Here is an 18,522-nt window from a genome sequence, read left to right on the forward strand (position 1 = left end):
GCATCTTAACTACTAGTAAAAACTAGTCCATGTAGCGAGATATGCAGAGCTGGGTAAAGACTTCTTCACTTAAATGGTTCAGTTTAGAAAACAGTTTTGAATTGCTGGAAAACACAGGTGTGAGATGCATTTACAATGGGCTAGGAGTAGGAGGAAGATGACATTACCTGTTCTTGCCCTCAGGAATGGCCCATGCCAGTGATGGGCCAAGAAGAATATGTGGATTTACCAAGTCTCTTTTATGTGGTTGCATAGTTGTCTGGTTCAAAAATCTGGTCTTCTAAAGTGATGTGGGAAAGCTGTGGGAATAAAATCTTTTCCCTACTGTAGATCTTTAACCCCATCATAGGTGGACTACAGAAAAAGTTACAAGGACATGCATGAAAATGGGAGATTACCTGGCTTGTATGTTTCCTCTCTCTTGAGGGTAGTAACAAATAAGGCACTATGCCTGGCTAGATATGCCAAAGGTTGTTCCACTCTTTTTCATGGATGGCCCTACTGGGGAAGCACACCTAATAGTACCAAATGGAAATGTTCTATGCTATAAACAAAGCATCCATTTTAAGCAGAATCCCCCACCTTAGGTAAATTGCTTTGCTTCTCAACACATCAGTTTTGTTATCTGAACAATACAGTTTCATCAAGATGTATTCTCCAAAGAGCCTGATTAATTGAATTGAATTAATTTTTTGGAATAAAACTCATTTGTGTTCTTAAAACTATGAAAGCACAGTAAAAGTTGGGAAAAGCCTTCCTCAAACTCTTGCCCTCCAGGTCTGTTGGGGCTTCCATAATTTCCAGCCAGGATGGCCTTTGACACTCACTGTCTGAGTTTGATTCTAGAAAGAGTAATAACACCATTTTTTATTGGCTTTCCCACCTCAGCTTGCCTTTAGAGAAATAAAACCAACATTAATATAGTACAGATATCTCTTTTTTTTTTTACCACTTTGTTTTCTTGTCCATCTTTAGAAGGAGTTGCAGTGACTTCCCTGAAACATACCTGTACTGAAAAACTTTAAAATACTTAGCGGTAAGTGATTGCATAAATGCAAAATCAGATATTTTCCTCTAACAGTTTTTCAAGCGTGGAAAGAGAACCTGGATTTTCCTACCCTCAGCCATCACACATTTCAGCTATTTATGAAAATCAGGACACAGATTCTGCATATTCACAGCCTCACAAAGTAGTAAGGTAAACAGCTGTGACCTCTATTTTAAATTGGGGAAATTTAGAAGGGAGATTCATTGAGTTGGTTAACTATACATATGTTCCCTGCTGCAAAACTAGAGCCTCAGCAGCTGCTTGATTCTGTTAGGTGATGTCAGGCCAGCAGCAAGTAAAATACATACATGACCTTTTCAACATACTAGGATATCAAAAGCTTAACAAGGACTGAACCCAGATCTAAGTTTTATGGGTATTATGCTATTGTATTCGTTGTATTCTTGTTCAATTGCTTGCACTACTATTACATGAAATCCATATAGCTCATTCTGGATCTCTAGTTTATTTCCAAGAAACCTATGAGATGCTGCCACGAGAGCATGCATTTAGATTTCTACGTGTTTAGCTTACATGCCTTAGCTTTCTTTCTTTCTTAATTTTTTTTCTTTCTTTCTTTCCTTCCTTCTTTCTTCTTTTTCTTTTCTTTTTTCTTTTTTTTTTTTTGTTCTCTCTTCTGACAAAGAAATGTTTGTGATTATACAGCTGCCTGTATAAAGTTACAAAACTTTCATTGTAGTAAATTCAAATTCTGGAATTCCAGAATTTGGGAAAATTGTTTTTTAAAGTTCACAACAACTCAGGTATTTAGCAATAGCAATAGCATTTAGGCTTACATAGCACTCCATAGTGCTTTACAGCACTCTCTGAGTGGTTTACAAAAATCAGCATATTACCCTCAACAATCTGGGTCCTTGTTTTATCAACCTTGATAAAAGGATAGAAGGCTGAGTCAACCTTGAGCCTTTCAGAATCGAACTGCTGGCTGTGTGCAGAGTTAGCCTGCAATACTGCATTCTAACTGCTGAGCCACCATGGAAAGTGAATTTGGGAGGAGCTTTGCATTTCATTGTTGGTTTGTATTTCCCAAATCAAAATGACAGGAAGTTATTTTGAGGAACTCTTCAGAGGGGATTCGGGAGGCTGAAAAACAATTTAGAGGAGCTGAATGTAGCCATGGAAACTTAGATTGCCCAATTTTCTGCCAAGCCATAAACCTGAGTGGCCGGGTTCACACAGTATTTCAGTTAGCTTCATAACAGATTTAGAGAGCAGACTGCTTACTTTTTCTAGATACATAATTAAAAACTGGCCACTTGATTTTCCTTGTAGTTTTCACAACCTTGGAATCTTATAAGCTTGACCTTTTTTTAGTCAATTACACTACCAGTTTCACTACCAAATGTGAAGAAGTGTGGATTCTTATCCTCTTAACACTCTAATATTTCAATAGCACTTCCAAATATATTTACTGTTTCTAAAGCTTGAGAAGGAGGGCAGGCAGTTCTCAGAATTTACAACATGAATTTATTCTCCCTGTCTCTTTTTAAACAATAAAGAAAATAGCCTTCGCTTTATTTGAAACTATATCTTCTCCTATACGGTGACATTTTACATTTAAAAATAAAAAAATAAATCCAAACCTAGCACAAGAATTCCAGATTTATTTATTTGTTTAATATTTATTTATTTATTATTTATTTATTTATATTACTATAGCTGCCTATAGAATAGAATAATAAAACAGTTGGAAGGGACCTCGAAGGTCTTCTAGTCCAACCCCTTGCTTGAACAGGATATCCTATATCATTTCAGACAAATGGTTGTCCAATCTCTTTTTGAAAATCTTCAGTGATGGAGTACCCACAATTTCTGAAGGCAATTGATTAATTGTTCGCACTGTTAGGAAATATCTCCTTAGTTCCAGGTTGCTGCTCTCCTTGGTTAGTTTCCAACCATTGTTTCTTGTCTTGCCTTCAGGTGCTTTAAAAATTAGTCTGATCCCTTCATCTTTGTAGGAGTCCCTCAAATATTAGAACACTGCTAACATGTCCCCCTAATCCTTCTTTTCATTAGACTAGAGACATACCCAATTCCTGTAACCATTCATTGTATGTTTTAGCCTCCAGCCCCCTAATCATTTGTGTTGCTCTTCTCTGCACTCTCAACATCTTTTTTATATTGTAGTGACCAGAACTGGATGCAGTGTGGTCTTACTAAGGCTTTGTAAATCTTGATTCTATCCCTCTATTAATGCAGTTTAGGATTGCATTGGTTTTTTTGACTGCTGCGGTACACTGTTGTATCATGTTATATCAAAATTGTATCATTTTATATCAAACTGTGGCCAGCTCCCAGAGTATATATTTGCTCAGATATAGGTCCTGCTATGTTCCGTGGAATCTTCCTGGTTTTAAGAACCCCAGAGGCTGTTTAGGAGAAAGGAAGAGCTTCCTTTGCAAGCCACAAAACAGCTTTGCAATCAAAAAATATCCAGCAAGTGATAGACAGCATCCTCAGTATGCCCTTTGCATCTCAGGAACTGTTCTTCCCACCCTGCCACAATTGTACTTTTTCCTGTCTTCATCTACTAAAACTTGCACTGCTGTTCTGCTATTTCTTTATCAGAGATTTGTTTTCTGTTTGGTTTTGTTTGGGGATAGGGGAAAGATACATGCAAGATACAAAAGCACAGGGCAATTCAAATAGAACACAACATCCTCTGTACTTTGAGCAAAAGTTTATGAATGAGGCAGGCAATTGCATAATAAAAGCCAGGAAATTGTGGGCAAATTATTGGAAGGTAAACAAAAACATCCCTTAGCAGTTCTGAGAGCAAGCATGTATGCTATGCAAATAGACCTCCCAAATCAGCAACTTACTCTCTTTTTTTCCCTTTAACTAAAATGTGAGTTTGATAAAGCTTAGTACTGAATAATCATTAGATTGGAAATAGAGATACAGGAACCTTTAACTCTTAGTTGCCATATAGTGGTTGTCTGCTTTTCTTCTAGCCCACATCTAGTAGCCAAATACTTAGACGTTCTTAGCAGGTCACAGATTGAGTCCAGCAACTAAATAGGGTCAAGCTTGATTGATCTGGATGGGGTTACTTCAAGTAACATCAGGATGAGAGGCTAGATGAGAAGAAGATAATGACAGACTACTTCTGTAACACTGCCAAAACAAACCCTACATGACCAAAGCCATAAAGACACTACACCCAAAGGAGACTTTATTTTTTAGATTTGGAAGACAACAACTTTGAAAGTGAAGATAATTAATCCTTCCTCTGCAAGCTACCTTTTAATTTCTATCCACCCAGAGAATTCCAGATGTATAGTTCCAAAGTTTGTATAGTCTAGCTAACAAAAAGAGGGCTGTGAAAATATTTACAGACCCCTCACACAATAATAATAATAATAATAATAATAATAATAATAATAATAATAATAATAATAATAATAATAATTTTATTTCTATACCACCCTTCTCCCGAAGGACTCAGGGCGGTGTACAGCCAATTTAAAAACACAAGACACAACAATGATTAAAAATTAAAATAATTAAATAGATTTGGCCGATTTAAAACCCCAAAAATTTAAAATACCCCAATTTAAAATTATTATGTTGATAGCCCGGCCTGGCGGAACAACAGGGTCTTCAATGCGCAGCGAAACACCCGGAGGTCGGAGATCTTACGTATTTCCGGGGGCAGTTCATTCCACAGGGCTGGGGCTCCCACAGAGAAGGCCCTCCCCCTGGGTGTCGCCAGCCGACATAACTTGGCTGATGGCACCCTGAGGAGACCCTCTCTGTGGGAGCAGACTGGTCGGTAGGAGGCTATTGGTGGCAGAAGACGGTCTCGAAGGACATAAACTGTTTCAACTCCTACCCTCAAAACGATGCTATAGAGCACTGCACACCAGAACAACTAGACACAAGAACAGTTTTTTCCTGAATGCCATCACTCTGCTAAACAACTAATTCCCTCAACACTGTCAAACTATTTACTAAGTCTGCACCACTATTAATCTTCTCATCGTTCCCACCACCCATCTCCTTCCACTTATGATTCTATGACTGTAATTTTGTTGCATGTATCCTTACAATTTATATTGATATTGTTTCCTGATTGCTTATTTGTACCCTGATTATCATTAAGTGTTGTACTTTATGATTCTTGATGAACGTATCTTTTCTTTTATGTACACTGAGAGCGTATGCACCAAGACAAATTCCTTGTCTTGGCCAATAAAAAATTCTATTCTATTCTATTCTAGCTAACAGTTAGTGGGGAGAGCTTAAGCTTATCATTTTGATCTCCCAGGGCTGTTCAATCAATCATGTTAACACAAATCATGGGTTTTAGTTGAGAGAAATCTATTATACAGATAGAAGCCACCCTTTCCATTAATTGTCATCCCATGTCCAAATAATAGAAGAGACATTGTATTGTTGTGGTAATGTCATCAAGGTTGCAGAAATCCAGATGTCCCTTCCAACAGATATAAGAAACACTCTTCCATGCCACCTAGTTGTTATTTGGAATTTTGCAGTTTTAATAAAATTGAGGTGAAGGAAGAGTTTTATTTATTCATACACCACATTTTAACATCACATTTTCATGACATTGCATGTAATGAAATTTCACAGAGATAAGGTGGAACAAAAATGTGAAGGACAAGTTGATGTGGGGAACACATGTTCCCTGAAAAAAAAAATAGCTAAATACAACACCATGAGACATTGTAAAAGTTGTTAACTACAAATCCCAACATCCTATTCAAAACTAGGACGTTTCGGAATTATAGTTTAGCTACCTCTGACATAATCCTAAATTGCAGGAAGCATTGGAGTAGATTAATCATGTAGATCTGCATGCATCAGGTCTGCATGGTTTGTGATTCATTTTGCCAAATACAACTGATTAGTCTGAGAATTAGTTTTTGCAGAGAAAAAAAAAGGAAGCAGAATCATTGTCTAGCCACATTTTAGCTAGCAATAGGGTTAGGCCCCGTCAACACTCACTGTTTACATCAGAACCTGAATGCCTGAATGCCCAATATTGTCCCTCCCACAACCACCATGCCCTGCAGCAAAAAATGTCAATAATCTTAGTCAAACTTTCATGTTACAACAAATAACCAGTTTTTCTTGTTGAAGCAACTATAGAAATATAGTGTGTAAATGACTTTAGGTGTGCCCCCCCCTTTCCTTTTGTGTTAGGTGTTTTCAAGTGATCAAGCCTGGTTGATTCTAGGGTGACAGAAAATCTTCCCATGGGCTATTTGTTAGTCATTTCATCACTTAGGACAGCATATTATTATCCCAGCAAGGCCAAAGCAACACTGGGAGGAAACCATACTGTATATACCTTTGTTTGCGTGTGTTTACATATCCCAGAAATTGCTGAATTACTCCACAACTATGACATCATTGTTACAGATGTTTTACAAACCCACTTTCAAAGCCAAGTTTAAATAAAGGTTTCCAGTCATGTATAAAGCCTTCTGCAGAAGAGCAGTTTCTGTGACATTCATCTTGTTTACAGGATGTGTGTGAAAGAGGATGAAAAATTACAATGACAACTCAGGAGGCTATGAGTGGTTAGCAATTTGTGTTTCCAAATTCAAACAGGTGAAATTATTTTTAATGAGTTTAGAAGGCGCTTTTTCTTTTAGTTTTAAATCAAATAAGGGTAAGGCTTGTAAAACCACTGCAAACTAAGCTGGGTTGGGTGTGTTGCTTATATTACTTGTCTATTTTTATAATTAATTTTAATATTAGTATGTGTAATCACTTTTTCTAACCCCACTAGGAGCTCTGGAGTGACTAATACGGTGTAAGGAAGTTTTCAGAATTCTTCCTAAATCAGCAAAATTCAGGATTTCAATCTGTTTATCTTTAAAATATTACTCCAAGTTAAATGTACAAAATGACATTTAACAACGTTCATCATTCATATTTATTTTTAAAATGTATATTCCATTCTACAAAATCACAGAGTCAGGACTACATACTGAAATTATGCCAATTTTTTAAAAATGTGCATAATGTTGGATTTTGGTTCTGATTACTACTAGGTTATATGCTAGCATACTTTCAAGGACAAAAGATCTAGGCCACAGCCACAAATTATCTATACACTTTAGCTTTGGGACTAGAATAACCTAATCCAAGTAGAAACAGTTTTACTTCACCATAATGTGTTTTGATTTACCATTATGTATAATCCCAGCCACTGTGCTTTATAAATAATGATTGATGGCTTAGTAACATGCATGATTAAGGTTACTATGGCTTGTTCAGCAGATCATGGTATAATGCAGAACGTAAACCGAGATGGTCTGAATATTTCCTGCTTGAGTAGTTTTGAGCTCTTGGTTACAAGATTTTTTTTGTCAGTAACGTGTAATGTATGTGGAGCACCCACAACTTCTGGAGGAATGACTAGCCTCCAGAAGTTGTGGGTGCTCCAATATTGGAGGTTTTTAAGAAGATATTGGACAAACATTTGTCCAAAATGGTATAGGGTTTCCTGCTTGAGCAGGACGTTGGACTAGAAGACCTCCAAATCCCTTCCAACTCTGTTATTCTGTTATATGATATATTTGTGAATATCATCCTATTTTTACTTTCTGAATTTTGTATATTTGGGTAGATACACTTCCTTGACTTCAGAAAGCAATAAGAGCAATATGTTTTTCTCCTACTTGTTACAACCTGATAAACGTTGCTTTTATTCTGTTGATTTTTCAAACTCTCTTAAGGTGTCATTGTTTTTTACATGAGAGGTGAGCCCTCAGCTTAATACTATGACCTTCAGAGCCAATGTGCTTGCATCGTTTTCAGTTAGCACACCTTTATTTCATCTGCACTGTAAAACAAAGTCACTGGGACAAACAGTGTTCACAAATCAGTCATAAACAGGGATCAACCCAGGCATATATTTATTTGTAGCAATTGCTTGTATAACTGCAGGGCTTATTGTTAAATGCAATTTAAAAGATACTGACTTTGGGTTCACGTAGCACATTAAACGAAGTTAAAATAGCAATGGGTAGTTTTGTGGTTCACTGTGTTCTGGGAACCCAGCTGTTTTACTGGATAGTATGAACCAGACCATCACAAAAGGCTATAATATGGTTTATTTGTTTGAGTACATAGTGGTATATAAACACAGAGACTGGGTTTTGTTAACCCAAGTTTGTAGTTGAGAATGAATGAACTTTGTCCTTGAAACAGTCCATTTGTATATCTTGCTCAACTTCTTCCTTAGTCTGGTGGACACCAGAGATGCTGGACTGCGATTGCCATAACCAACCATTAATGCAGAGACTAGGTGGGATATAGTATGAAATGTGTAAATGGTGCCATGTTAAGGAAACTCTGAGCTTTTGCTGTAATGACCTTGAGTTTCAGTCAGTCATTTCACTGATCTTATAAATTCACCAAATTCTAATTGTATACAGAATTCCACAACATGCAGCCTGGAAAACCTGATTGTGATCAGTATAGGAATGATGAATGAATGGCCTCCTGCCTCATTCATACAGAGTGATGGAAGGGCTAACGCAGGCTGAAGCATCCTCTATGCAGTCCTTTAGAAGAGGTCAAAAATGGAGGTGGTTATTTTTACATGGTTTTATTTCCATTTTGTCTGGATGTTCCAAATGTTCTTATTAGAGTACATATGTGTTTTGAATAATTTTTAATCATATTTCCCATATATAGTCATATAGTTACAAGGGTCTTTTCTTATCTTTATAAGATGCTCCTAAATGGTGGTACAATTGTAGACAGAAAATAAATATGATTTTACATAGAAAAGGAAGGGAGGGAGGAAGGGAGGGAGGGAGGGAGGGAGGAAGGAAGGAAGGAAGGAAGGAAGGAAGGAAGGAAGGAAGGAAGGAAGGAAGGAAGGAAGGAAGGAAGGAAAAAATCATGTTTCCATAACCCAGGAACAATAGCCAGACATTTTAGGATTTTCACGTTGGATAGGCAATAGACAGCAGAACAAGAAAGAGAATCTTAAACACCAAGTTGTGATCCCATTTGTTTGGTATAATTCAGAAAGGGGAATGTTATGTTGAAGTGAAAATATGAAATGCAAAGGTAAGAACACAGCAGAGGTCTTAGGGGCCCAGTGGAAAAGAGTGCATTCTGTATTGGAAGGAAGCAAATGTGTTTTGATTCAAGATGTTCATGAGCTCACTCCCATTCAGAAACAGGAACATTTGAAAAATACAGAAGTGTCCCTAATTCTAGGATGTTTCTGTTTATTATATACCAATCAGAATAGTGTAGCATGATTGGTTTTTAAATAGTTTTTTAAAAAATAAAGTAAAGCTTATTTTAATCTGGATGCCATATTATTTATTTATTTATTTATTTATTTATTTGTTTGTTTGTTTATTTATTTATTTATTTATTTATTTATTTATTTATTTATTTATTATATTTCTATACCGCCTTTCTCCCGTAGGACTCAAGGCGGTGTACAGTCAAGAAAAATATAGACACACAAACATCATAAAATTGCTATATTATATTATATTAATCTCAGTGAGATTTGTGGATCATATTCCAAAGTATCCATGAACAAAATTGCAGTTATATAGATACCAACTCAAAAGTGAGACCTGTATTGTTTGATGGAATTTAGTCCCAGATAAGCATTTAAAAAGTCTATCTTAATGATGCACTCCTACACATGTCTTCTTGGGATTACAGAACATGCAAGCCATAGTTTATTTTAGTTATGGTTTATTGAATAAAACTGGGAGATTGATCAATCTGCTAAAATGCAAACCATGATTTACATACTACTAGTGTCTAGGTTCACAATACTACTTTAACAGAAAACTAAACAAACTACTTAGAAAGGCCCATGAGCCAGCCCCTTGTTTTTCAGTAGAACTTATTCCCTAATAATAGTTTGCCAGAGACATACCCACACACAGTTAGCAACAAAACAATCTCATATTGTCTTATATCACTTTACCATAAACAAATTGATTGTCCCATAAGCTTATGTGCATCCCAGCATAGTTGGTTAAGAACAGTGAAGTGTGATCTTCAAAATATGATCATAATTTCATTCTCCTTAAGGTGCCATAAAATTCCTTATTTTTTTTTATTCCAATCCTGATTGTGTGCATAGGTGTGGAGATTGCAGTCTTATCTGCTAATTAACCTGATCCATTTTAATTGGTAAGGAAGCAAAATAAGCTTTATTGATATTTCTAGTAGTTGCTGTACCGAGCAATGAAGACAATTCTAAATATGTTTCTTCTAACAGCAAAGAAGCACAATTTTGTTTATTCTAATAAAAACTCATTCCTGTTGTTGTTGTTTTTACAAAAGCATAGCATTTGTACTTTTCCCCCTCCCCTTTAGTTTCTCAATAATCTTATGAGATTAGACTTGCTGAGAGTTAGCAACAAATCTGAGGTCAACCAGTCAGTTAGAAATGTCTTATTACCAATTTTACTCAGAGAAAATTGGTAATAAGACATTATGGGTACCACCTCGTACCTATAATTTTCTATTTTTAACTGAGGTCAAAGCCACACTTTAAAGTTTCCTTATCATCAGAAGATTTTTTTTTCTTTGTAAATGCTTTAAAATATACCTATTTCAAATTATTTTAATGGAATAATCAGTAACAATGCATATGATTAACAACAAACAAAGCAATCTCTTTCTTGAGTTCAGCTGGGCATGCCCCATGAAAGCATGCTTAGGATTGCAGTCAAATCAATTTTTGTAATTGGTTGGCCTTCAACCAATTTCCTCATTGTTAAAGGCTATTTGTATGGTATTTTAAGGAGACTTGTTGGTTTCATCTGAACAGAACAGAATGGTGACTTTTTAAAGCTGGACACCCAGCTTGAAAATTGCTTGAAAAACAATTGGTGCCACTATTATGAAACCAAACAGCAAGTACCAAAATTGTACTGCATTCTTAAGAATGTAGATTTCATCAATATTTTACTAGAAACATTTGAGGGCAGTTTTTCAATTGTTTGTTGTTGTTGTTGTTTCATTTGTGAGACACAACTGAACAAAAAGACGAAGTGTTATTCCAATTCAGGGATAGGCAACTTGCAAATGTATATTTAGTTGCACATTCATCAGATTACTTGCCTCATTTTATTATTACTTTAACAATTTTAAGAGTGAAGTTACTTGGGAGAAAGACTATCTACTTATCTTATTGTTGTATAATTCACAGAGGGAAAAAAAAGATATGCTTAATTGTAAAGTAAAAACTTTAAATTTAATATTGTAGGTACAGCAAAGAAGAGACATCTAGTATCTTGTGTATTTACAAAATACTTCTGGCCCCATAGAGGCGCAGGCCTTCATAAGAAATCAGTACTGTGGTGGCTGTCTACAGCCGATTGTTTGGTTTGGAAGTGGGCCACCTATAAAGGAAAGCTGGGGATTGTTAGGAGTATCCTGGGGGCTACCCATAACAACTAAACAATTTTATTACTGTATAGTATAACCTCCATTCAACAGATTTCAGTTGCAGTGGACAAAATTATTCTTCAGACTATACCGCAATGTCCTTTGTTTTTGAAGCAGACCAGATGGTTAGTGCAATTGATCTCATTTGTGTAATTACATTGTTGACACTTTATTGCATAATTCAGTTACATAATTGATGTCATTTTTGTCCACTTGTAAATGGGTTTTATGACGCTTACAGAAATTTGGATTTGACATTTGGCTTTAATGAACACCCCTCCCACCAAATGGTCTATTAAATAAAGATTTTATTGTTCTTTGTCTTTTAGTGATTTTTTAAAAAAAATTGTAAAGTTGCTGTTTTGTGAATGGGCAACCCCCTGATGGAAGCTATGTTATATACTCTCAAACATCAGATATCCACCAGTCTCTTTCCGCCATGTAATTTGTCCTAAGCTCTTCCACCACTTATCTTTTCACACAACAAAAAGGAAGGTAGGAAATATGGAAGACTTTCTAAATATTACAGGAGCCATTTCATTTGTCTAGAAATACCCCCAAACTTTCAAGTGGCATAATCTCTCAGGGCATATTATGCACATAACTTAAATAAGTGACATTGGGCCAAATGCAAGTCTAGTCAGTTTAGAAATGGCTTGTGTTTAATTCAGCTATAGACTTGTCTGCTTTTTTGCTTAAATGAATTATTGCAATATTACTGGTTCTGACTTGCAATACAACCTTATTGAATTGAGAAGGGTGTTTCCTCCAGACAACAGGCATTAACCATGAGCCGTTTCTAAATAAGCTGGTTATATAGTGGGCTCAGAATCTTTTTTTTAGATTATGTGCATAATGCATAAAGAAAACTGTTCCTGGTTCAAATAGCCAAGCAATCTGAGTGCACTTCCAGAAAGATGACTCCTAGTGAGCTACCCTCCATTACTCTTTTATTTTTCTCTGCACATCCCATTTCTTCATACTTACTTAGGGCAGAAGAAGTGTCACCTAGTTTCTAAATAAATGTCAGTCAGTTTTGCTCCCAGATCCTATAACTCTGCTGCTTCATGATTGACTGCATGGAAAACAATCTGAGATCTAAGGGCTGTCTGAAGTTTACAAAACTTTGGGTGTGTCCCCCCTCCGTAAGTTCTCTATAACTAACCTCTATATACAGTATTTTGGTATGGCTCAATAGTATTGCCTAGAATGTTTGGAAAGGTGGCACTATGGTGATTTCTTCTCTTTTGCAACACACATTCCCAAATTAAGTGAGGTTAGTTCTCTACAGAAAGAGGAGCAAAGACAAAAGAGTCTTGACTAACAACATTCAGGCAGATAGCTAAGATGCAGTTTCCTAAACCAGGGGTCTCCAACCTTGGCAACTTTAAGATTTGTGGACTTCAACTCCCAGAATTCCTCAGCCAGCAAATTCTGAGAGTTGAAGTCCACAAGTCTTAAAGTTGCAAAGGTTGGAGACCCCTGTCCTAAACCATCTTAAACATCTGCCAATAGAATATATTATTCCCACCCCCACTGCAGTCTGAAACACTTTATAGTAGCATTTGGTGAATTATAATTTTTAATGCGACAGAAAAGAATAACAATTTCATCTAGACATATTAACTAGCTAATTAATTGTATTAGTTTTACATTACATTTAAATTACAGTATATTAAATGAAATTTTGTTTTGCCCTGGCAGACTGAACCCATTTTTATGCAGGTCCACCCACTTATGTACTATGGCCTTCCCACTCACTCTAAGGTGAAGTGTGGCTCTCAACTAAAAGACAATAATAGTTGGATATCCCATCATTACACCCATGCTTGTCCCTTTCTGTTCCATGAAGCTGTTGTTTTTTCCTTTTATTCTTTGCTCAATTGCTAGATCTGATCTGGGAGGATTATTGCTTCAACAAACAGTTGGCTTTTGCTGTTCTAGAGCACCTCTACTTAAGGCATTTATACCACTCCAGGATAGACAGCATACCCTGTGGTCTCATGATATTGGTCCTCTTCAGCAGCTGATTTTATTTCATTCCAGTTCAACTGCAGTGCAACCAATGAGTCCAGAGGTTTTTTTTTCATCTGGTACACTGCAAAGCTTGAGGAGGAAAACAATGAGCTCTTGAACTCTCCTTCACCTCCCCCTACCAGACACACACAAAACAAATAAATTTAAGCCAAGGTGGCATCCACCATTTCAACATTCACAATTCTTTTACATTTTGGGAAGAGGGATAGTGCTATGGCAGTTGCCCCATTTAAGTAATTTCCTCCTCTCGGTGATTTTTACAAAGCACCAAAGAAGCAAACACAGCATGTGAGGAGAACTGCTGGTCAGAAGGGAACAGTTCATGTGATATACTTAGTGTTTCAAGGTTCACTGCAGTGAGGATTTACAATCTGAATCTGTTTGAAGGTATTTCTGCAGATTTTAAGGGTAGAAATAGTGGTCAAACAGAAGGGACCAAAATAGCCAGAATTTGGGGCTGATGTTTTCCAGGAAAACTATGCAATAGTAGTTAAAGGATGAAGATGAACAGGTATTTCTTCAGTTCTCTTAAGGTGGATAGAAATTCTGTAGACCAGCCTTTCCTAAACTGATAGCTTCTGGATTTGTTGGAATGCAACTCTCAAAATTTAACTCCAGATTCTGAAAGTTTCTTGAAATTATTAAATCATAACTTCCAGGATTCCTAGCCAGTACTGAGGAATGCTTCACCATATTTAAAATTACAGTTTAGTGCTGGACATAAAGTACTGGAAGGGTTGCAATTGGAAACAGGTTTCAAGTCAGTTTATGACTTGGTGGCTTCCAAAAATGTACAGTTTAAAGCCCTTTAAATCTAAACCTATGCAAATGAAGACACACTAGCAAAGGATATATCAAAGAATAGATTCAAAAGTTAAAGCTTTAGATAAACCAGTATTCTACTAATTCTAAACTAATTGTAGAATTAGTTACCAGAGCAGTGATAGGCTGAGTTCCCCTTTACTACACGCATCAAGACAGAGGCTAGATAGCTTTCTCTGGATGGTGCTTGAATGTGGAATGAGCTGGGGGTTGGAGTTGATGGCCTGAATGTACAAATCTACAATTCTATGAAAATGTACATTTCATTTTTTTAAAAGTCCAGTTGCAGAGTCTCTTCCATCTACTCCAAAACAGTTGTATCAATCACAAATGAGCCAGGCATGTATGAGTAATTTTGGGTATGTTTGTATAAGTGTAATTCTATTAAAGATAAATTTATTCTTTAAATAAATCTGAAATAACTGACACTTATTCTAAAATTCACACTGCAGCAATATCTTTATTAAGGACTATTGAAGGGTTATAAAATAGTGGAAAGCTTTAGAATTCTCACAAACTCTTATTCAGGTATGCCTTAGCCTTAAAGTATACTCTATTTGCTGTCCAAGTACTAGTATTGTAAAAAAAAAATGTCAGACCATCTTCTCAGGTTCTAGCACAAATGTATCTCTACAGGTGGGGCAACACAAAACACTTTTTCTCTCTTTATAAGAAACAGCAATCTTGAACAAGTTCTCTCCCCTTCCCGCTCATCAGGCATTAAAATACTTGTGAGCAGACAAGATTAAAAATGCTTTGATGGCAAGATCTTTTGCTTAGGAAGTCAGCAGAAAAAATGCTGATGTAAATTCAAATTAATCCTGATCAGTTTTGAAATGATATGTAAAAGAGATATATCTGAAACAAAATTTCAGTCCTATTTAGCAAATGTACTTTATCTCTTGATTTTGTTACCTCTGAATTGTATAAATAGCCTCTAGCTAATGCAAACTATTAAACTTATACTGGAAATTTAGTCTTGTCAAACAGGAAACTCTGTCTTAGGGTGGTTTCCCACATTTTGCATGTACATGCACTATAAATGATGGGAACTATTATGTATAAATGGCAGAAGCAAATATCTTGAAATATGGTATATTAATTCAAAAATTCTGTACTTACTCTGGAGATCCACGACCAGCTAGGATCAACATCTTCAATCCTCCTTAGGTGGTACTTTTAAGTTCTCATCTGAAATCTTATAATTGATCTGGAGAGATGTTGGTTTAAATCTCTAGTCAATAATAATGCTCCCCAAATGATATGAAATTAATCACAGTCTGTAAGCTTGCCCCATTGTTTCTTGTGTATGTAAATAAGGATCAATTCTCCAAGTGCTTTGTTGGAATGATAGAATTGGAGAAAGATTTGGAGGAAGCCCATAAGTAAGGTATGGAGATAATAGCCAAGTATTGCAGTTCCACATCCCTAAGGGGAGTTTTATTTATATTTCCTAGGTTTACCCATATTCACCAACAGTGTTATTTTTCATGAATAAATCTATTTTCCTTTTAAAGCAATTAAAGCTAGTAGTTGTATTGCTGTGGTATATACCTTTCTTTTATATGTACAGCCACAGTTTGCCAAGAAGACACTGAATAGGGAGTTCCATTGATGGCAGCCTCCCTAAAGAGGTTTAACTTTTCATATCCTTTTTGTCTTTTCTTTACAATTTTTAATTAGGACAGCATCTTCAAATGGCTATTGTTCTTCAACAAAACTTTCTCACTTTGTGCCATCAGATTGTGTTGCACTTCTCCTGCCACAAAAACCACAGGCAGTTTGACTATTGTCCCTATTTGGGGTTTATAGAAAGTGAAATGCAACATAATCTGGAAGGTTGACCTAATTAGTTTATTGCTTTATGTATTTTCTCTTCTTTTGATATCAGAGAACCCAAGGGTCTTATTTTCCACCTTCAATGTGGTCTTCACTCATTCCAAATAGAAACTCCAGAGCTTCTGGGCTCCAGCAAGGAGGTTTCATCATTTTTTGCAGATCAAATCAAGCTTAATGACAAGGGCATAGCTGGAGTACTCGTTTGCATTTATGGTTTTTGATGCAAATTTTGGCTGTCTCTAGTATAATCACTGACTGATATTAACTTGACATTTGTTTAATAATGATATTGTTTTAGCCTTAATTTCTAGGTCAGTGGGGATATTATTTAGGATTTGGGACAGATTAAAATAGGGTTTTCTTTACAGAGCAGCTTTGAACAGAAATTTGATAAATCAGAGAAGATAAGCTAAAATGGCTAATTGGCAGTTGAACAGTACAAATGTGCAACCTTTTTCAGACTAAGGGATGGACTTTGTTGGTGTGCCTTGTCTAGGGATCATGTAGATCTTCATGATGTCATGAAGTAGAGGGGGGTACATTATTTGGCATGGTATTTTATTGGTCAGCATAAGGACAGCATACTCTTTAAAAGGTACAATGGGTACAGTCCCTTACTTCTGATTACCCCAAAAATGAAAAAAAAAAATCTATATATTTTTGCACCATCATATCTAGGAATCTAAGGGCCCAAAATGGGTCCAGGAAACCTGCCAGTCTGCTACAGACTGCACTTTATCCATCCTTGAGAGACCTCACAACCTCTAATATTGAAAGTCACTAGCTGCTATATTATCTGGTCTACTTTTTTATTTGGTTAACCAGTTGCTGGGAAACAACTGGTAATAGTTGACTGGATCTGTTTTCAGTTCAGATTAACTTTTTGATGAATAGTTGACTGAAACAAGCAAGATTGCAATTGCCTACTTATTCTTCTTACAGCCTTTTCAGAAGAGTGGAGTTGCATCCTGTGAAGAAACAAATTCTGGACTAAGATAGGTTTTAGATATAAATTCTGCTATTCTGACCTCACAGGTGTTTTCTTATATTCTTATTCAAAAGTCCTGTTCCTACAACACCATTAACTCAATGAGCCATCAGAAGTTCTTTAAAATTGGTTCTGGCTGCACTCAAATTACAATAATTAGGTGAAAATTTACCATTTAGATGTGCAACCCCTCCCCCTCAATTGTCTACATGAGCCTTACCAACAATCTTCAGGAGATAGTTGGTAAGACTTCATTTCTTCAGTAGTGCCCTCCTATTGGCCTGAAAGGCAGCTGTAGGCATGACTTGGGCACTGTTGCCAGTCAATATTTGACAAGGAATTCTTTAATGCAAAAGTGTAGCTTTTGGCTGCTTTCTCTCTCTTATTCTTTTGCTTGGAAGATTAAATAGGAAAATGAGACAATTGGTTGAGTTTGGGGTTGTCACAGCATAGCTGACTGGATCTGTTTTGAGTTCAATTTAACTTTTTGACAAATAGTGAATTAGCTGATGCTTTTCAATGTTCCCATAGCACAGTGGGAATGTACCTATTTACCCAGTAGTGGAAAACAGACCAAACAAGCCAGAGACAACACTAGTATTCCTTTTCTTTTAGTGCCTTTAGCAACAATCAGACCCAGACCAGAACCCCGTGGAATGCCAATTCATAACAGCCTTTTTGGTGTTTGGCACAGTGCATTATGAAAACCTAACCATTGAGATTGATTAAATCATGATTTATGAATTAGAACATAATGCAAACCCAGCCAATTGGAATTCAATAAACCACATTTAGGCAAACTAAGGATTATGTGTTGTACAAATCAAATTACACACAATCTAAATGCACAATTCTTTTATATAAAGAATTGTTTGTTTACATGGAGAGTCATTTTGTGTTTATAAATGGCTTGTGGGCTTCTCAGAGGCATCTGGTCAGTCATTGTGGGAACAGGAAGATAGACCAGATAAACCATGGGGCTAATTATATATTTTTATACAATTGCATGATTGCATATTTTTTTGATTTTTTTAAAAAAAATGTTACTCATGCATGAAATAGGGAAACAACAATTCTTGTGGGTCAGAGGAATGGAAATGTATATTTGATCCTATCAATAAGCTGAGGTCAGATTTTTTTCATGAACCAGGAGCTTAGTCCACGAACCCCTTTGAATACAGAACACCAGAAACCTTGAATTAATGAAGAAAAGACTGACTGTCGAAGCAGTAAAGAGATTGAGTCTTACTGATGTCAGCAAGTATCTAATTTGCTCCCAGTGCCCCTAAAATGCATGACCAAAAATGCATATTCCGCATTTTTTTAACATATCTGACACCTATAACTA

The sequence above is a fragment of the Pantherophis guttatus genome, chromosome 1 (assembly GCF_059756535.1).
Source record: "Pantherophis guttatus breed Tessera chromosome 1, ASM5975653v1, whole genome shotgun sequence".
Taxonomy (NCBI): domain Eukaryota; kingdom Metazoa; phylum Chordata; class Lepidosauria; order Squamata; family Colubridae; genus Pantherophis; species Pantherophis guttatus.